This window comes from Hypanus sabinus, chromosome 9, assembly GCF_030144855.1.
Source record: "Hypanus sabinus isolate sHypSab1 chromosome 9, sHypSab1.hap1, whole genome shotgun sequence".
Classification (NCBI taxonomy): domain Eukaryota; kingdom Metazoa; phylum Chordata; class Chondrichthyes; order Myliobatiformes; family Dasyatidae; genus Hypanus; species Hypanus sabinus.
Window position 1 is genome coordinate 83,122,968 of NC_082714.1, and position 18,529 is coordinate 83,141,496.

Here is an 18,529-nt window from a genome sequence, read left to right on the forward strand (position 1 = left end):
GACACAGCGTGGTGTTAATTCTGTGCGTGACACAGCGGGGTGTTGATTCTGTGCATGAAACAGCGGGGTGTTGATTGTGTGCGTGAAACAGTGGGTGTTGATTCTGTGCGTGAAACAGTGGGGTGATGATTGTATGCGTGACACAGTGGGGTGTTGATTCTGTGTGGGACACAGTGGGCTGTTGATTGTGTTCGTGACACAGTAGGGTGTTGATTCTGTGCATGACACAGTGGGGAGTGGATTCTGCGCATGACACAGCGGGGTGTTGATTCTGTGCATGAAACAGTGGGTTGTTGATTCTGTGCGTGAAACAGCGGTGTGTTGATTGTGTGCGTAAAAACAGTGGGGTGTTGATTCAGTGCGTGACACTGTTGTGTGTTGATTGTGTGCATGGAACAGCGGGGTGTTGATTCTGTGCGTGACACTGTGGGGTGTTGATTCTGTGCGTGAAACAGCGGAGTTGATTCTGTGCGTGACACAGCGGGGTGTTGATTCTGTGCGTGACACAGTGGGGTGTTTGTGTGCGTGACACTGCGGAGTGTTGATTCTGTGCGTGTCACATAGGGGTGTTGATTCTGTGCGTGACACGGTGGGGTGTTGATTCTGTGCGTAACACAGTGGGGTGTTGATTCTGTGCATGACACAGTGGGGTGTTGATTCTGTGCGTGACACAGTGGGGTGTTGATTCTGTGCATGACCCAGCGGGGAGTTGTTTGTGTGCATGACACAGTGGGGTGTTGATTGTGTGCGTGTAACAGCGGGGTGTTGATTCTCTGTTTGACACGGTGGGTTGTTGATTGTGTGCGTGACACAGTGGGATGTTGATTCTGTGCGTGGCACAGTTGTGTTTTGATTGTGTGAGTGACACAGTGGGGTGTTGATTGTGTGCGTGGCACAGAGGGCTGTTGTTACGGTGTGTGACACAGCGGGTTGTTGATTCTGTGCATGAGACAGTGGGGTGTTGATTGTGTACGTCAAACAGCGGGGTGTTGATTGTGTGCGTAACACAGTGTTGTGTTGATTGTGGGCATGAAACAGTGGGGTGTTGATTGTGTGCGTGACAGTGTGGTGTTGATTGTATGCGTGAAACAGTGGGGTATTGATTGTATGCGTGACACAGTGGGGTGTTGATTGTGTTCGTGACACAGTGGGGTGTTGTTTCTGTGCGTGACACAGCGGGGTGTTGATTGTGTGCGTGAAACAGCGGGGTGTTGATTCTCTGACACGGTGGGTTGTTGATTGTGTGCGTGACACAGTGGGATGTTGATTCTGTGCGTGGCACAGTTGTGTTTTGATTGTGTGCGTGACACAGTGGGGTGTTGATTGTGTGCGTGGCACAGAGGGCTGTTGTTACGGTGTGTGACACAGCGGGTTGTTGATTCTGTGCATGAGACAGTGGGGTGTTGATTGTGTACGTCAAACAGCGGGGTGTTGATTGTGTGCGTAACACAGTGTTGTGTTGATTGTGGGCATGAAACAGTGGGGTGTTGATTGTGTGCGTGACAGTGTGGTGTTGATTGTATGCGTGAAACAGTGGGGTATTGATTGTATGCGTGACACAGTGGGGTGTTGATTGTGTTCGTGACACAGTGGGGTGTTGTTTCTGTGCGTGACACAGCGGGGTGTTGATTGTGTGCGTGAAACAGCGGGGTGTTGATTCTCTGACACGGTGGGTTGTTGATTGTGTGCGTGACACAGTGGGATGTTGATTCTGTGCGTGGCACAGTTGTGTGTTGATTGTGTGCGTGACACTGTAGGGTGCTGATTCTGTGCGTGACGCAGTGGGTTGTTGATTCTGTGCATGACCCAGCGGGGAGTTGTTTGTGTTCGTGACACAGTAGGGTGTTGATTCTGTGCATGACACAGTGGGGAGTGGATTCTGCGCATGACACAGCGGGGTGTTGATTCTGTGCATGAAACAGTGGGTTGTTGATTCTGTGCGTGAAACAGCGGTGTGTTGATTGTGTGCGTAAAAACAGTGGGGTGTTGATTCAGTGCGTGACACTGTTGTGTGTTGATTGTGTGCATGGAACAGCGGGGTGTTGATTCTGTGCGTGACACTGTGGGGTGTTGATTCTGTGCGTGAAACAGCGGAGTTGATTCTGTGCGTGACACAGCGGGGTGTTGATTCTGTGCGTGACACAGTGGGGTGTTTGTGTGCGTGACACTGCGGAGTGTTGATTCTGTGCGTGTCACATAGGGGTGTTGATTCTGTGCGTGACACGGTGGGGTGTTGATTCTGTGCGTAACACAGTGGGGTGTTGATTCTGTGCATGACACAGTGGGGTGTTGATTCTGTGCGTGACACAGTGGGGTGTTGATTCTGTGCATGACCCAGCGGGGAGTTGTTTGTGTGCATGACACAGTGGGGTGTTGATTGTGTGCGTGTAACAGCGGGGTGTTGATTCTCTGTTTGACACGGTGGGTTGTTGATTGTGTGCGTGACACAGTGGGATGTTGATTCTGTGCGTGGCACAGTTGTGTTTTGATTGTGTGCGTGACACAGTGGGGTGTTGATTGTGTGCGTGGCACAGAGGGCTGTTGTTACGGTGTGTGACACAGCGGGTTGTTGATTCTGTGCATGAGACAGTGGGGTGTTGATTGTGTACGTCAAACAGCGGGGTGTTGATTGTGTGCGTAACACAGTGTTGTGTTGATTGTGGGCATGAAACAGTGGGGTGTTGATTGTGTGCGTGACAGTGTGGTGTTGATTGTATGCGTGAAACAGTGGGGTATTGATTGTATGCGTGACACAGTGGGGTGTTGATTGTGTTCGTGACACAGTGGGGTGTTGTTTCTGTGCGTGACACAGCGGGGTGTTGATTGTGTGCGTGAAACAGCGGGGTGTTGATTCTCTGACACGGTGGGTTGTTGATTGTGTGCGTGACACAGTGGGATGTTGATTCTGTGCGTGGCACAGTTGTGTGTTGATTGTGTGCGTGACACTGTAGGGTGCTGATTCTGTGCGTGACGCAGTGGGTTGTTGATTCTGTGCATGACCCAGCGGGGAGTTGTTTGTGTGCGTGACACAGTGGGGTGTTGATTCTGCGCGGGACACAGTGGGTTGTTGATTGTGTTCGTGACACAGTAGGGTTTTGATTCTGTGCATGACACAGTGGGGAGTGGATTCTGCGCATGACACAGCGGGGTGTTGATTCTGTGCATGAAACAGTGGGTTGTTGATTCTGTGCGTGAAACAGCGGTGTGTTGATTGTGTGCATAAAAACAGAGGGGTGTTGATTGTGCGCGTGACAAAGTGGGGTGTTGATTCAGTGCGTCACACTATTGTGTGTTGATTGTGTGCATGGAACAGCGGGGTGTTGACTCTGTGCGTGACACAGTGGGGTGTTGATTCTGTGCGTGAAACAGCGGAGTTGATTCTGTGCGTGACACAGCGGGGTGTTGATTCTGTGCGTGACACAGCGGAGTGTTGATTCTGTGCGTGACACAGTGGGGTGTTGATTCTGTGCGTGACACATAGGGGTGTTGATTCTGTGCGTGACACGGTGGGGTGTTGATTCTGTGCGTGACACAGCGGGGTGTCGAATGTGTGCGTGACACAGTGGGGTGTGGATTCTGGTGGATTCTGTGTGTGACACAGTGGGGTGTGAATTCTGTGCGTGACACAGTGGTGTGTGAATTCTGTGCGTGACACAGTGGCGTGTTGATTGTGTGCGTGACACAGTGGGGTGTTGATTCTGTGCGTGACACAGTAGGGTGTTGATTGTGTGCGTGTCACAGTAGGGTGTTGATTCTGTGCATGACCCAGCGGGGAATTTATTGTGTGCGTGACACAGCGGGGTGTTGATTCGGTGCATGAAACAGTGGGTTGTTGATTCTGTGCGTGAAACAGCGGTGTGTTGATTGTGTGCGTAAAAACAGAGGGGTGTTGTTTGTGCGCGTGACACAGTGGGGTGTTGATTCTGTGCGTGAAACAGCGGATTTGATTCTGTGCGTGACACAGCAGGGTGTTGATTCTGTGCGTGACACAGTGGGGTGCTTGTGTGCGTGACACTGCGGAGTGTTGATTCTGTGCGTGACACATAGGGGTGTTGATTCTGTGCGTGACACGGTGGGGTGTTGATTCTGTGCGTAATACAGTGGGGTGTTGATTCTGTGCGTGACACAGCGGGGTGTTGAATGTGTGTGTGACACAGTGGGGTGTGGATTCTGTGTGTTACACGGTGGGGTGTGAATTCTGTGCGCGACACAGTGGCGTGTTGATTGTGTGCGTGACACAGTGGGGTGTTGATTCAGCGCGTGACACAGTGGGGTGTTGATTCTGTGCGTGACACAGTGGGGTGTTGATTCTGTGCTTAACACAGAAGGGTGTTGATTCTGTGCGTGACGGAGAGGGGTATTGATTCTTTGCTTGACACAGCGTGGTGTTAATTCTGTGCGTGACACAGCGGGGTGTTGATTCTGTGCATGAAACAGCGGGGTGTTGATTGTGTGCGTGAAACAGTGGGTGTTGATTCTGTGCGTGAAACAGTGGGGTGTTGATTCTGTGCGTGACACAGTGGGGTATTGATTCTGTGCATGACCCAGTGGGGAGTTGTTTGTGTGCGTGACACAGTGGGGTGTTGATTGTGTGCGTGGCACAGTGGGCTGTTGTTTCTGTGTGTGACACAGCGGGTTGTTGATTCTGTGCATGAGACAGTGGGGTGTTGATTGTGTGCGTGGCACAGTGGGCTGTTGTTTCTGTGTGTGACACAGCGGGTTGTTGATTCTGTGCATGAGACAGTGGGGTGTTGATTGTGTGCGTAACACAGTGTTGTGTTGATTGTGTGCATGAAACAGTGGGGTGTTGATTGTGTGCGTGACAGTGTGGTGTTGATTGTGTGCGTGAAACAGTGGGGTATTGATTGTATGCGTGACACAGTGGGGTGTTGATTGTGTTCGTGACACAGTGGGGTGTTGTTTCTGTGTGTGACACAGCGGGGTGTTGATTCTCTGACACGGTGGGTTGTTGATTGTGTGCGTGACACAGTGGAATGTTGATTCTGTGCGTGGCACAGTTGTGTGTTGATTGTGTGCGAAACACAGTGGGGTGCTGATTCTGTGCGTGACACAGTGGGTTGTTGATTCTGTGCATGACCCAGCAGGGAGTTGTTTGTGTGCGTGACACAGTGGGGTGTTGATTGTGTGCGTGGCACAGTGGGCTGTTGTTTCTGTGTGTGACACAGTGGGTTGTTGATTCTGTGCATGAGACAGTGGGGTTTTGATTCCGAGCGTGAAACAGTGGGGTGTTGTTTCTGCGCGTGGCACAGCGGTGTGTTGATTGTGTGCGTGACACAGCGGTGTGTTGATTGTGTGCGTGACACAGCGGTGTATTGATTCTGTGCGCGACACAACGGGGTGTTGATTCTGTGCGTGACACGTTGGGGTGTTGATTCAGTGCGTGACACAGTGGGGTGTTGATTTTGTGCGTGACACAGCGGGGTGTTGATTCTGTGCGTGACACAGTGGGGTGTTGATTGTGCACGTGACACAAAGGGGTGTTGATTCTGTGCGTAACACAGCGGGGTGTTGATTCTGTGCATGAAACAGCGGGGTGTTGATTGTGTGCGTGAAACAGTGGGGTGTTGATTCTGTGCGTGAAACAGTGGGCTGTTGATAGTGTTCGTGACACAGGGGTGTGTTGATTCTGTGCGTGACACATTTGGGTGTGGATTCTGTGCATGACACAGTGGGGTGTTGATTCTGTGCATGAAACACTGGGTTGTTGATTCAGTGCGTGAAACAGCAGTGTATTGATTGTGTGCGTGACACAGAGGGGTGTTGATTGTGCGCGTGACACAGTGGTGTGTTGATTCAGTGCGTAACAGAGTGAGGTGTTCATTCTGTGCATGACACAGCGGGGTGTTGATTGTGTGCGTGACACAGTGGGGTGTTGGTTGTATCAGTGAAACAGCGGTGTGTTGATTCTGTGCGTGACACAGTGGGGTGTTGTTTCTGTGCGTGAAAAGGCAGGGTGTTGATTCTGTGCGTGACACAGTGGCGTGTTGATTCTGTGCGTGACACAGTGGGGTGTTGATTCAACGCGTGACACAGTGGGGTGTTGATTCTGTGCGTGACACAGTGGGGTGTTGATTCTGTGCTTAACACAGAAGGGTGTTGATTCTGTGCGTGACAGAGAGGGGTATTGATTCTTTGCTTGACACAGCGTGGTGTTAATTCTGTGCGTGACACAGCGGGGTGTTGATTCTGTGCATGGCACAGCGGGGTGTTGATTGTGTGCGTGAAACAGTGGGTGTTGATTCTGTGCGTGAAACAGTGGGGTGATGATTGTATGCGTGACACAGTGGGGTGTTGATTCTGTGTGGGACACAGTGGGCTGTTGATTGTGTTCGTGACACAGTAGGGTGTTGATTCTGTGCATGACACAGTGGGGAGTGGATTCTGCGCATGACACAGCGGGGTGTTGATTCTGTGCATGAAACAGTGGGTTGTTGATTCTGTGCGTGAAACAGCGGTGTGTTGATTGTGTGCGAAAAAACAGTGGGGTGTTGATTCAGTGCGTGACACTGTTGTGTGTTGATTGTGTGCATGGAACAGCGGGGTGTTGATTCTGTGCGTGACACTGTGGGGTGTTGATTCTGTGCGTGAAACAGCGGAGTTGATTCTGTGCGTGACACAGCGGGGTGTTGATTCTGTGCGTGACACAGTGGGGTGTTTGTGTGCGTGACACTGCGGAGTGTTGATTCTGTGCGTGTCACATAGGGGTGTTGATTCTGTGCGTGACACGGTGGGGTGTTCATTCTGTGCGTAACACAGTGGGGTGTTGATTCTGTGCATGACACAGTGGGGTGTTGATTCTGTGCGTGACACAGTGGGGTGTTGATTCTGTGCATGACCCAGCGGGGAGTTGTTTGTGTGCATGACACAGTGGGGTGTTGATTGTGTGCGTGGCACAGTGGGCTGTTGTTTCTGTGTGTGACACAGCGGGTTGTTGATTCTGTGCATGAGACAGTGGGGTGTTGATTGTGTGCGTCAAACAGCGGGGTGTTGATTGTGTGCGTAACACAGTGTTGTGTTGATTGTGTGCATGAAACAGTGGGGTGTTGATTGTGTGCGTGACAGTTTGGTGTTGATTGTGTGCGTGAAACAGTGGGGTATTGATTGTATGCGTGACACAGTGTTGTGTTGATTGTGTTTGTGACACAGTGGGGTGTTGTTTCTGTGTGTGACACAGCGGGGTGTTGATTCTCTGACACGGTGGGTTGTTGATTGTGTGCGTGACACAGTGGGCTGTTGTTTCTGTGTGTGACACAGTGGGTTGTTGATTCTGTGCATGAGACAGTGGGGTTTTGATTCCGTGCGTGAAACAGTGGGGTGTTGTTTCTGCGCGTGGCACAGCGGTGTGTTGATTGTGTGCGTGACACAGCGGTGTGTTGATTGTGTGCGTGACACAGCGGTGTATTGATTCTGTGCGCGACACAACGGGGTGTTGATTCTGTGCGTGACACGTTGGGGTGTTGATTCAGTGCGTGACACAGTGGGGTGTTGATTTTGTGCGTGACACAGCGGGGTGTTGATTCTGTGCGTGACACAGTGGGGTGTTGATTGTGCACGTGACACAAAGGGGTGTTGATTCTGTGCGTAACACAGCGGGGTGTTGATTCTGTGCATGAAACAGCGGGGTGTTGATTGTGTGCGTGAAACAGTGGGGTGTTGATTCTGTGCGTGAAACAGTGGGCTGTTGATAGTGTTCGTGACACAGGGGTGTGTTGATTCTGTGCGTGACACATTTGGGTGTGGATTCTGTGCATGACACAGTGGGGTGTTGATTCTGTGCATGAAACACTGGGTTGTTGATTCAGTGCGTGAAACAGCAGTGTATTGATTGTGTGCGTGACACAGAGGGGTGTTGATTGTGCGCGTGACACAGTGGTGTGTTGATTCAGTGCGTAACAGAGTGAGGTGTTCATTCTGTGCATGACACAGCGGGGTGTTGATTGTGTGCGTGACACAGTGGGGTGTTGGTTGTATCAGTGAAACAGCGGTGTGTTGATTCTGTGCGTGACACAGTGGGGTGTTGTTTCTGTGCGTGAAAAGGCAGGGTGTTGATTCTGTGCGTGACACAGTGGCGTGTTGATTCTGTGCGTGAAACAGTGGGGTGTTGATTCAACGCGTGACACAGTGGGGTGTTGATTCTGTGCGTGACACAGTGGGGTGTTGATTCTTTGCTTAACACAGAAGGGTGTTGATTCTGTGCGTGACAGAGAGGGGTATTGATTCTTTGCTTGACACAGCGTGGTGTTAATTCTGTGCGTGACACAGCGGGGTGTTGATTCTGTGCATGAAACAGCGGGGTGTTGATTGTGTGCCTGAAACAGTGGGTGTTGATTCTGTGCGTGAAACAGTGGGGTGATGATTGTATGCGTGACACAGTGGGGTGTTGATTCTGTGTGGGACACAGTGGGCTGTTGATTGTGTTCGTGACACAGTAGGGTGTTGATTCTGTGCATGACACAGTTGGGAGTGGATTCTGCGCATGACACAGCGGGGTGTTGATTCTGTGCATGAAACAGTGGGTTGTTGATTCTGTGCGTGAAACAGCGGTGTGTTGATTGTGTGCGTAAAAACAGTGGGGTGTTGATTCAGTGCGTGACACTGTCGTGTGTTGATTGTGTGCATGGAACAGCGGGGTGTTGATTCTGTGCGTGACACTGTGGGGTGTTGATTCTGTGCGTGAAACAGCGGAGTTGATTCTGTGCGTGACACAGCGGGGTGTTGATTCTGTGCGTGACACAGTGGGGTGTTTGTGTGCGTGACACTGCGGAGTGTTGATTCTGTGCGTGTCACATAGGGGTGTTGATTCTGTGCGTGACACGGTGGGGTGTTGATTCTGTGCGTAACACAGTGGGGTGTTGATTCTGTGCATGACACAGTGGGGTGTTGATTCTGTGCGTGACACAGTGGGGTGTTGATTCTGTGCATGATCCAGCGGGGAGTTGTTTGTGTGCATGACACAGTGGGGTGTTGATTGTGTGCATGGCACAGTGGGCTGTTGTTTCTGTGTGTGACACAGCGGGTTGTTGATTCTGTGCATGAGACAGTGGGGTGTTGATTGTGTGCGTCAAACAGCGGGGTGTTGATTGTGTGCGTAACACAGTGTTGTGTTGATTGTGTGCATGAAACAGTGGGGTGTTGATTGTGTGCGTGACAGTTTGGTGTTGATTGTGTGCGTGAAACAGTGGGGTATTGATTGTATGCGTGACACAGTGTTGTGTTGATTGTGTTCGTGACACAGTGGGGTGTTGTTTCTGTGTGTGACACAGCGGGGTGTTGATTCTCTGACACGGTGGGTTGTTGATTGTGTGCGTGACACAGTGGGATGTTGATTCTGTGCGTGGCACAGTTGTGTGTTGATTGTGTGCGAAACACAGTGGGGTGCTGATTCTGTGCGTGACACAGTGGGTTGTTGATTCTGTGCATGACCCAGCAGGGAGTTGTTTGTGTGCGTGACACAGTGGGGTGTTGATTGTGTGCGTGGCACAGTGGGCTGTTGTTTCTGTGTGTGACACAGTGGGTTGTTGATTCTGTGCATGAGACAGTGGGGTTTTGATTCCGAGCGTGAAACAGTGGGGTGTTGTTTCTGCGCGTGGCACAGCGGTGTGTTGATTGTGTGCGTGACACAGCGGTGTGTTGATTGTGTGCGTGACACAGCGGTGTATTGATTCTGTGCGCGACACAACGGGGTGTTGATTCTGTGCGTGACACGTTGGGGTGTTGATTCAGTGCGTGACACAGTGGGGTGTTGATTTTGTGCGTGACACAGCGGGGTGTTGATTCTGTGCGTGACACAGTGGGGTGTTGATTGTGCACGTGACACAACGGGGTGTTGATTCTGTGCGTAACACAGCGGGGTGTTGATTCTGTGCATGAAACAGCGGGGTGTTGATTGTGTGCGTGAAACAGTGGGGTGTTGATTCTGTGCGTGAAACAGTGGGGTGATTATTGTGTGCGCGACACAGTGGGGTGTTGATTCTGCGCGGGACACAGTGGGCTGTTGATAGTGTTCGTGACACAGGGGTGTGTTGATTCTGTGCGTGACACATTTGGGTGTGGATTCTGTGCATGACACAGTGGGGTGTTGATTCTGTGCATGAAACACTGGGTTGTTGATTCAGTGCGTGAAACAGCAGTGTATTGATTGTGTGCGTGACACAGAGGGGTGTTGATTGTGCGCGTGACACAGTGGTGTGTTGATTCAGTGCGTAACAGAGTGAGGTGTTCATTCTGTGCATGACACAGCGGGGTGTTGATGGTGTGCGTGACACAGTGGGGTGTTGGTTGTATCCGTGAAACAGCGGTGTGTTGATTCTGTGCGTGACACAGTGGGGTGTTGTTTCTGTGCGTGAAAAGGCAGGGTGTTGATTCTGTGCGTGACACAGTGGCGTGTTGATTCTGTGCGTGACCCAGTGGGTTGTTGATTCTGTGCATGACCCAGCGGGGAGTTGTTTGTGTGCGTGACACAGTGGGGTGTTGATTGTGTGCGTGGCACAGTGGGCTGTTGTTTCTGTGTGTGACACAGCGGGTTGTTGATTCTGTGCATGAGACAGTGGGGTTTTGATTCCGTGCGTGAAACAGTGGGGTGTTGTTTCTGCGCGTGGCACAGCGGTGTGTTGATTGTGTGCGTGACACAGCGGTGTGTTGATCGTGTGCGTGACACAGCGGTGTATTGATTCTGTGCGCGACACAACGGGGTTTTGATTCTGTGCGTGACACGTTGGGGTGTTGATTCAGTGCGTGACACAGCGGGGTGTTAATTCTGTGCGTGACACAGCGGGATGTTGATTCTGTGCATGAAACAGCGGGGTGTTGATTGTGTGCGTGAAACAGTGGGTGTTGATTCTGTGCGTGACACAGTGGGGTGTTTGTGTGCGTCACACTGCGGAGTGTTGATTCTGTGCGTGACACATAGGTGTGTTGATTCTGTGCGTGACACGGTGGGGTGTTGATTCTGTGCGTAACACAGTGGGGTGTTGATTGTGTGCGTGACACAGCGGGGTGTTGAATGTGTGCGTGACACAGTGGGGTGTGGATTCTGTGTGTTACATGGTGGGGTGTGAATTCTGTGCGTGACACAGTGGGGTGTGAATTCTGTGTGTGACACAGTGGTGTGTTGATTGTGTGCGTGACACAGTGGGGTGTTGATTCTGTGCGTGACACAGTGGGGTGTTGATTCTGTGTGGGACACAGTGGGCTGTTGATTGTGTTCGTGACACAGTAGGGTGTTGATTCTGTGCATGACACAGTGGGGAGTGGATTCTGCGCATGACACAGCGGGATGTTGATTCTGTGCATGAAACAGCGGGGTGTTGATTGTGTGCGTGAAACAGTGGGTGTTGATTCTGTGCGTGAAACAGTGGGGTGATGATTGTATGCGTGACACAGTGGGGTGTTGATTCTGTGCGGGACACAGTGGGCTGTTGATTGTGTTCGTGACACAGTAGGGTGTTGATTCTGTGCATGACACAGTGGGGAGTGGATTCTGCGCATGACACAGCGGGGTGTTGATTCTGTGCATGAAACAGTGGGTTGTTGATTCTGTGCGTGAAACAGCGGTGTGTTGATTGTGTGCGTAAAAACAGTGGGGTGTTGATTCAGTGCGTGACACTGTTGTGTGTTGATTGTGTGCATGGAACAGCGGGGTGTTGATTCTGTGCGTGAAACAGCGGAGTTGATTCTGTGCGTGACACAGCGGGGTGTTGATTCTGTGCGTGACACAGTGGGGTGTTTGTGTGCGTGACACTGCGGAGTGTTGATTCTGTGCGTGTCACATAGGGGTGTTGATTCTGTGCGTGACACGGTGGGGTGTTGATTCTGTGCGTAACACAGTGGGGTGTTGATTCTGTGCGTGACACAGCGGGGTGTTGAATGTGTGCGTGACACAGTGGGGTGTGGATTCTGTGTGTTACACGGTGGGGTGTGAATTCTGTGCGTGACACAGTGGGGTGTGAATTCTGTGCGTGACACAGTGGGGTGTTGATTCTGTGCATGACACAGTGTGGTGTTGATTCTGTGCGTGACACAGTGGGTGTTGATTCTGTGCATGACCCAGCGGGGAGTTGTTTGTGTGCGTGACACAGTGGGGTGTTGATTGTGTGCGTGACACAGTGGGGTGTTGATTCTGTGCATGACCCAGCGGGGAGTTGTTTGTGTGCGTGACACAGTGGGGTGTTGATTGTGCACGTGACACAATGGGGTGTTGATTCTGTGCGTAACACAGCGGGGTGTTGATTCTGTGCATGAAACAGCGGGGTGTTGATTGTGTGCGTGAAAGAGTGGGGTGTTGATTCTGTGCGTGAAACAGTGGGGTGATTATTGTGTGCGCGACACAGTGGGGTGTTGATTCTGCGCGGGACACAGTGGGCTGTTGATAGTGTTCGTGACACAGGGGTGTGTTGATTCTGTGCGTGACACATTTGGGTGTGGATTCTGTGCATGACACAGTGGGGTGTTGATTCTGTGCATGAAACACTGGGTTGTTGATTCAGTGCGTGAAACAGCAGTGTATTGATTGTGTGCGTGACACAGAGGGGTGTTGATTGTGCGCGTGACACAGTGGTGTGTTGATTCAGTGCGTAACAGAGTGAGGTGTTCATTCTGTGCATGACACAGCGGGGTGTTGATGGTGTGCGTGACACAGTGGGGTGTTGGTTGTATCCGTGAAACAGCAGTGTGTTGATTCTGTGCGTGACACAGTGGGGTGTTGTTTCTGTGCGTGAAAAGGCAGGGTGTTGATTCTGTGCGTGACACAGTGGCGTGTTGATTCTTTGCGTGACCCAGTGGGTTGTTGATTCAACGCGTGACACAACGGGTTGTTGATTCTGTGCATGACCCAGCGGGGAGTTGTTTGTGTGCGTGACACAGTGGGGTGTTGATTGTGTGCGTGGCACAGTGGGCTGTTGTTTCTGTGTGTGACACAGCGGGTTGTTGATTCTGTGCATGAGACAGTGGGGTTTTGATTCCGTGCGTGAAACAGTGGGGTGTTGTTTCTGCGCGTGGCACAGCGGTGTGTTGATTGTGTGCGTGACACAGCGGTGTGTTGATCGTGTGCGTGACACAGTGGTGTATTGATTCTGTGCGCGACACAACGGGGTTTTGATTCTGTGCGTGACACGTTGGGGTGTTGATTCAGTGCGTGACACAGCGGGGTGTTAATTCTGTGCGTGACACAGCGGGGTGTTGATTCTGTGCATGAAACAGCGGGGTGTTGATTGTGTGCGTGAAACAGTGGGTGTTGATTCTGTGCGTGACACAGTGGGGTGTTTGTGTGCGTCACACTGCGGAGTGTTGATTCTGTGCGTGACACATAGGTGTGTTGATTCTGTGCGTGACACGGTGGGGTGTTGATTCTGTGCGTAACACAGTGGGGTGTTGATTGTGTGCGTGACACAGCGGGGTGTTGAATGTGTGCGTGACACAGTGGGGTGTGGATTCTGTGTGTTACATGGTGGGGTGTGAATTCTGTGCGTGACACAGTGGGGTGTGAATTCTGTGTGTGACACAGTGGCGTGTTGATTGTGTGCGTGACACAGTGGGGTGTTGATTCTGTGCGTGACACAGTGGGGTGTTGATTGTGTGCGTGGCACAGTGGGCTGTTGTTTCTGTGTGTGACACAGCGGGTTGTTGATTCTGTGCATGAGACAGTGGGGTGTTCATTGTGTGCGTCAAACAGCGGGGTGTTGATTCTGTGCGGGACACAGTGGGCTGTTGATTGTGTTCGTGACACAGTAGGGTGTTGATTCTGTGCATGACACAGTGGGGAGTGGATTCTGCGCATGACACAGCGGGATGTTGATTCTGTGCATGAAACAGCGGGGTGTTGATTGTGTGCGTGAAACAGTGGGTGTTGATTCTGTGCGTGACACTGTTGTGTGTTGATTGTGTGCATGGAACAGCGGGGTGTTGATTCTGTGCATGAAACAGTGGGTTGTTGATTCTGTGCGTGAAACCGGTGTGTTGATTGTGTGCGTAAAAACAGTGGGGTGTTGATTCAGTGCGTGACACTGTTGTGTGTTGATTGTGTGCATGGAACAGCGGGGTGTTGATTCTGTGCATGAGACAGTGGGGTGTTCATTGTGTGCGTCAAACAGCGGGGTGTTGATTCTGTGCGGGACACAGTGGGCTGTTGATTGTGTTCGTGACACAGTAGGGTGTTGATTCTGTGCATGACACAGTGGGGAGTGGATTTTGCGCATGACACAGCGGGGTGTTGATTCTGTGCATGAAACAGCGGGGTGTTGATTGTGTGCGTGAAACAGTGGGTGTTGATTCTGTGCGTGAAACAGTGGGGTGATGATTGTATGCGTGACACAGTGGGGTGTTGATTCTGTGCGGGACACAGTGGGCTGTTGATTGTGTTCGTGACACAGTAGGGTGTTGATTCTGTGCATGACACAGTGGGGAGTGGATTCTGCGCATGACACAGCGGGGTGTTGATTCTGTGCATGAAACAGTGGGTTGTTGATTCTGTGCGTGAAACAGCGGTGTGTTGATTGTGTGCGTAAAAACAGTGGGGTGTTGATTCAGTGCGTGACACTGTTGTGTGTTGATTGTGTGCATGGAACAGCGGGGTGTTGATTCTGTGCGTGAAACAGCGGAGTTGATTCTGTGCGTGACACAGCGGGGTGTTGATTCTGTGCGTGACACAGTGGGGTGTTTGTGTGCGTGACACTGCGGAGTGTTGATTCTGTGCGTGTCACATAGGGGTGTTGATTCTGTGCGTGACACGGTGGGGTGTTGATTCTGTGCGTAACACAGTGGGGTGTTGATTCTGTGCGTGACACAGCGGGGTGTTGAATGTGTGCGTGACACAGTGGGGTGTGGATTCTGTGTGTTACACGGTGGGGTGTGAATTCTGTGCGTGACACAGTGGGGTGTGAATTCTGTGCGTGACACAGTGGCGTGTTGATTGTGTGCGTGACACAGTGGGGTGTTGATTCTGTGCATGACACAGTGTGGTGTTGATTCTGTGCGTGACACAGTGGGGTGTTGATTCTGTGCATGACCCAGCGGGGAGTTGTTTGTGTGCGTGACACAGTGGGGTGTTGATTGTGTGCGTGGCACAGTGGGCTGTTGTTTCTGTGTGTGACACAGCGGGTTGTTGATTCTGTGCATGAGACAGTGGGGTGTTGATTGTGTGCGTCAAACAGCGGGGTGTTGATTGTGTGCGTAACACAGTGTTGTGTTGATTTTGTGCATGAAACAGTGGGGTGTTGATTGTGTGCGTGACAGTGTGGTGTTGATTGTGTGCGTGAAACAGTGGGGTATTGATTGTATGCGTGACACAGTGGGGTGTTGATTGTGTTCGTGACACAGTGGGGTGTTGTTTCTGTGCGTGACACAGCGGGGTGTTGATTGTGTGCGTGAAACAGCGGGGTGTTGATTCTGTGCATGAAACAGTGGGTTGTTGATTCTGTGCGTGAAACAGTGGGGTGATGATTGTATGCGTGACACAGTGGGGTGTTGATTCTGTGCGGGACACAGTGGGCTGTTGATTGTGTTCGTGACACAGTAGGGTGTTGATTCTGTGCATGACACAGTGGGGAGTGGATTCTGCGCATGACACAGCGGGGTGTTGATTCTGTGCATGAAACAGTGGGTTGTTGATTCTGTGCGTGAAACAGCGGTGTGTTGATTGTGTGCGTAAAAACAGTGGGGTGTTGATTCAGTGCGTGACACTGTTGTGTGTTGATTGTGTGCATGGAACAGCGGGGTGTTGATTCTGTGCGTGAAACAGCGGAGTTGATTCTGTGCGTGACACAGCGGGGTGTTGATTCTGTGCGTGACACAGTGGGGTGTTTGTGTGCGTGACACTGCGGAGTGTTGATTCTGTGCGTGTCACATAGGGGTGTTGATTCTGTGCGTGACACGGTGGGGTGTTGATTCTGTGCGTAACACAGTGGGGTGTTGATTCTGTGCGTGACACAGCGGGGTGTTGAATGTGTGCGTGACACAGTGGGGTGTGGATTCTGTGTGTTACACGGTGGGGTGTGAATTCTGTGCGTGACACAGTGGGGTGTGAATTCTGTGCGTGACACAGTGGGGTGTTGATTCTGTGCATGACACAGTGTGGTGTTGATTCTGTGCGTGACACAGTGGGTGTTGATTCTGTGCATGACCCAGCGGGGAGTTGTTTGTGTGCGTGACACAGTGGGGTGTTGATTGTGTGCGTGACACAGTGGGGTGTTGATTCTGTGCATGACCCAGCGGGGAGTTGTTTGTGTGCGTGACACAGTGGGGTGTTGATTGTGCACGTGACACAATGGGGTGTTGATTCTGTGCGTAACACAGCGGGGTGTTGATTCTGTGCATGAAACAGCGGGGTGTTGATTGTGTGCGTGAAAGAGTGGGGTGTTGATTCTGTGCGTGAAACAGTGGGGTGATTATTGTGTGCGCGACACAGTGGGGTGTTGATTCTGCGCGGGACACAGTGGGCTGTTGATAGTGTTCGTGACACAGGGGTGTGTTGATTCTGTGCGTGACACATTTGGGTGTGGATTCTGTGCATGACACAGTGGGGTGTTGATTCTGTGCATGAAACACTGGGTTGTTGATTCAGTGCGTGAAACAGCAGTGTATTGATTGTGTGCGTGACACAGAGGGGTGTTGATTGTGCGCGTGACACAGTGGTGTGTTGATTCAGTGCGTAACAGAGTGAGGTGTTCATTCTGTGCATGACACAGCGGGGTGTTGATGGTGTGCGTGACACAGTGGGGTGTTGGTTGTATCCGTGAAACAGCAGTGTGTTGATTCTGTGCGTGACACAGTGGGGTGTTGTTTCTGTGCGTGAAAAGGCAGGGTGTTGATTCTGTGCGTGACACAGTGGCGTGTTGATTCTTTGCGTGACCCAGTGGGTTGTTGATTCAACGCGTGACACAACGGGTTGTTGATTCTGTGCATGACCCAGCGGGGAGTTGTTTGTGTGCGTGACACAGTGGGGTGTTGATTGTGTGCGTGGCACAGTGGGCTGTTGTTTCTGTGTGTGACACAGCGGGTTGTTGATTCTGTGCATGAGACAGTGGGGTTTTGATTCCGTGCGTGAAACAGTGGGGTGTTGTTTCTGCGCGTGGCACAGCGGTGTGTTGATTGTGTGCGTGACACAGCGGTGTGTTGATCGTGTGCGTGACACAGTGGTGTATTGATTCTGTGCGCGACACAACGGGGTTTTGATTCTGTGCGTGACACGTTGGGGTGTTGATTCAGTGCGTGACACAGCGGGGTGTTAATTCTGTGCGTGACACAGCGGGGTGTTGATTCTGTGCATGAAACAGCGGGGTGTTGATTGTGTGCGTGAAACAGTGGGTGTTGATTCTGTGCGTGACACAGTGGGGTGTTTGTGTGCGTCACACTGCGGAGTGTTGATTCTGTGCGTGACACATAGGTGTGTTGATTCTGTGCGTGACACGGTGGGGTGTTGATTCTGTGCGTAACACAGTGGGGTGTTGATTGTGTGCGTGACACAGCGGGGTGTTGAATGTGTGCGTGACACAGTGGGGTGTGGATTCTGTGTGTTACATGGTGGGGTGTGAATTCTGTGCGTGACACAGTGGGGTGTGAATTCTGTGTGTGACACAGTGGCGTGTTGATTGTGTGCGTGACACAGTGGGGTGTTGATTCTGTGCGTGACACAGTGGGGTGTTGATTGTGTGCGTGGCACAGTGGGCTGTTGTTTCTGTGTGTGACACAGCGGGTTGTTGATTCTGTGCATGAGACAGTGGGGTGTTCATTGTGTGCGTCAAACAGCGGGGTGTTGATTCTGTGCGGGACACAGTGGGCTGTTGATTGTGTTCGTGACACAGTAGGGTGTTGATTCTGTGCATGACACAGTGGGGAGTGGATTCTGCGCATGACACAGCGGGATGTTGATTCTGTGCATGAAACAGCGGGGTGTTGATTGTGTGCGTGAAACAGTGGGTGTTGATTCTGTGCGTGACACTGTTGTGTGTTGATTGTGTGCATGGAACAGCGGGGTGTTGATTCTGTGCATGAAACAGTGGGTTGTTGATTCTGTGCGTGAAACCGGTGTGTTGATTGTGTGCGTAAAAACAGTGGGGTGTTGATTCAGTGCGTGACACTGTTGTGTGTTGATTGTGTGCATGGAACAGCGGGGTGTTGATTCTGTGCATGAGACAGTGGGGTGTTCATTGTGTGCGTCAAACAGCGGGGTGTTGATTCTGTGCGGGACACAGTGGGCTGTTGATTGTGTTCGTGACACAGTAGGGTGTTGATTCTGTGCATGACACAGTGGGGAGTGGATTTTGCGCATGACACAGCGGGGTGTTGATTCTGTGCATGAAACAGCGGGGTGTTGATTGTGTGCGTGAAACAGTGGGTGTTGATTCTGTGCGTGAAACAGTGGGGTGATGATTGTATGCGTGACACAGTGGGGTGTTGATTCTGTGCGGGACACAGTGGGCTGTTGATTGTGTTCGTGACACAGTAGGGTGTTGATTCTGTGCATGACACAGTGGGGAGTGGATTCTGCGCATGACACAGCGGGGTGTTGATTCTG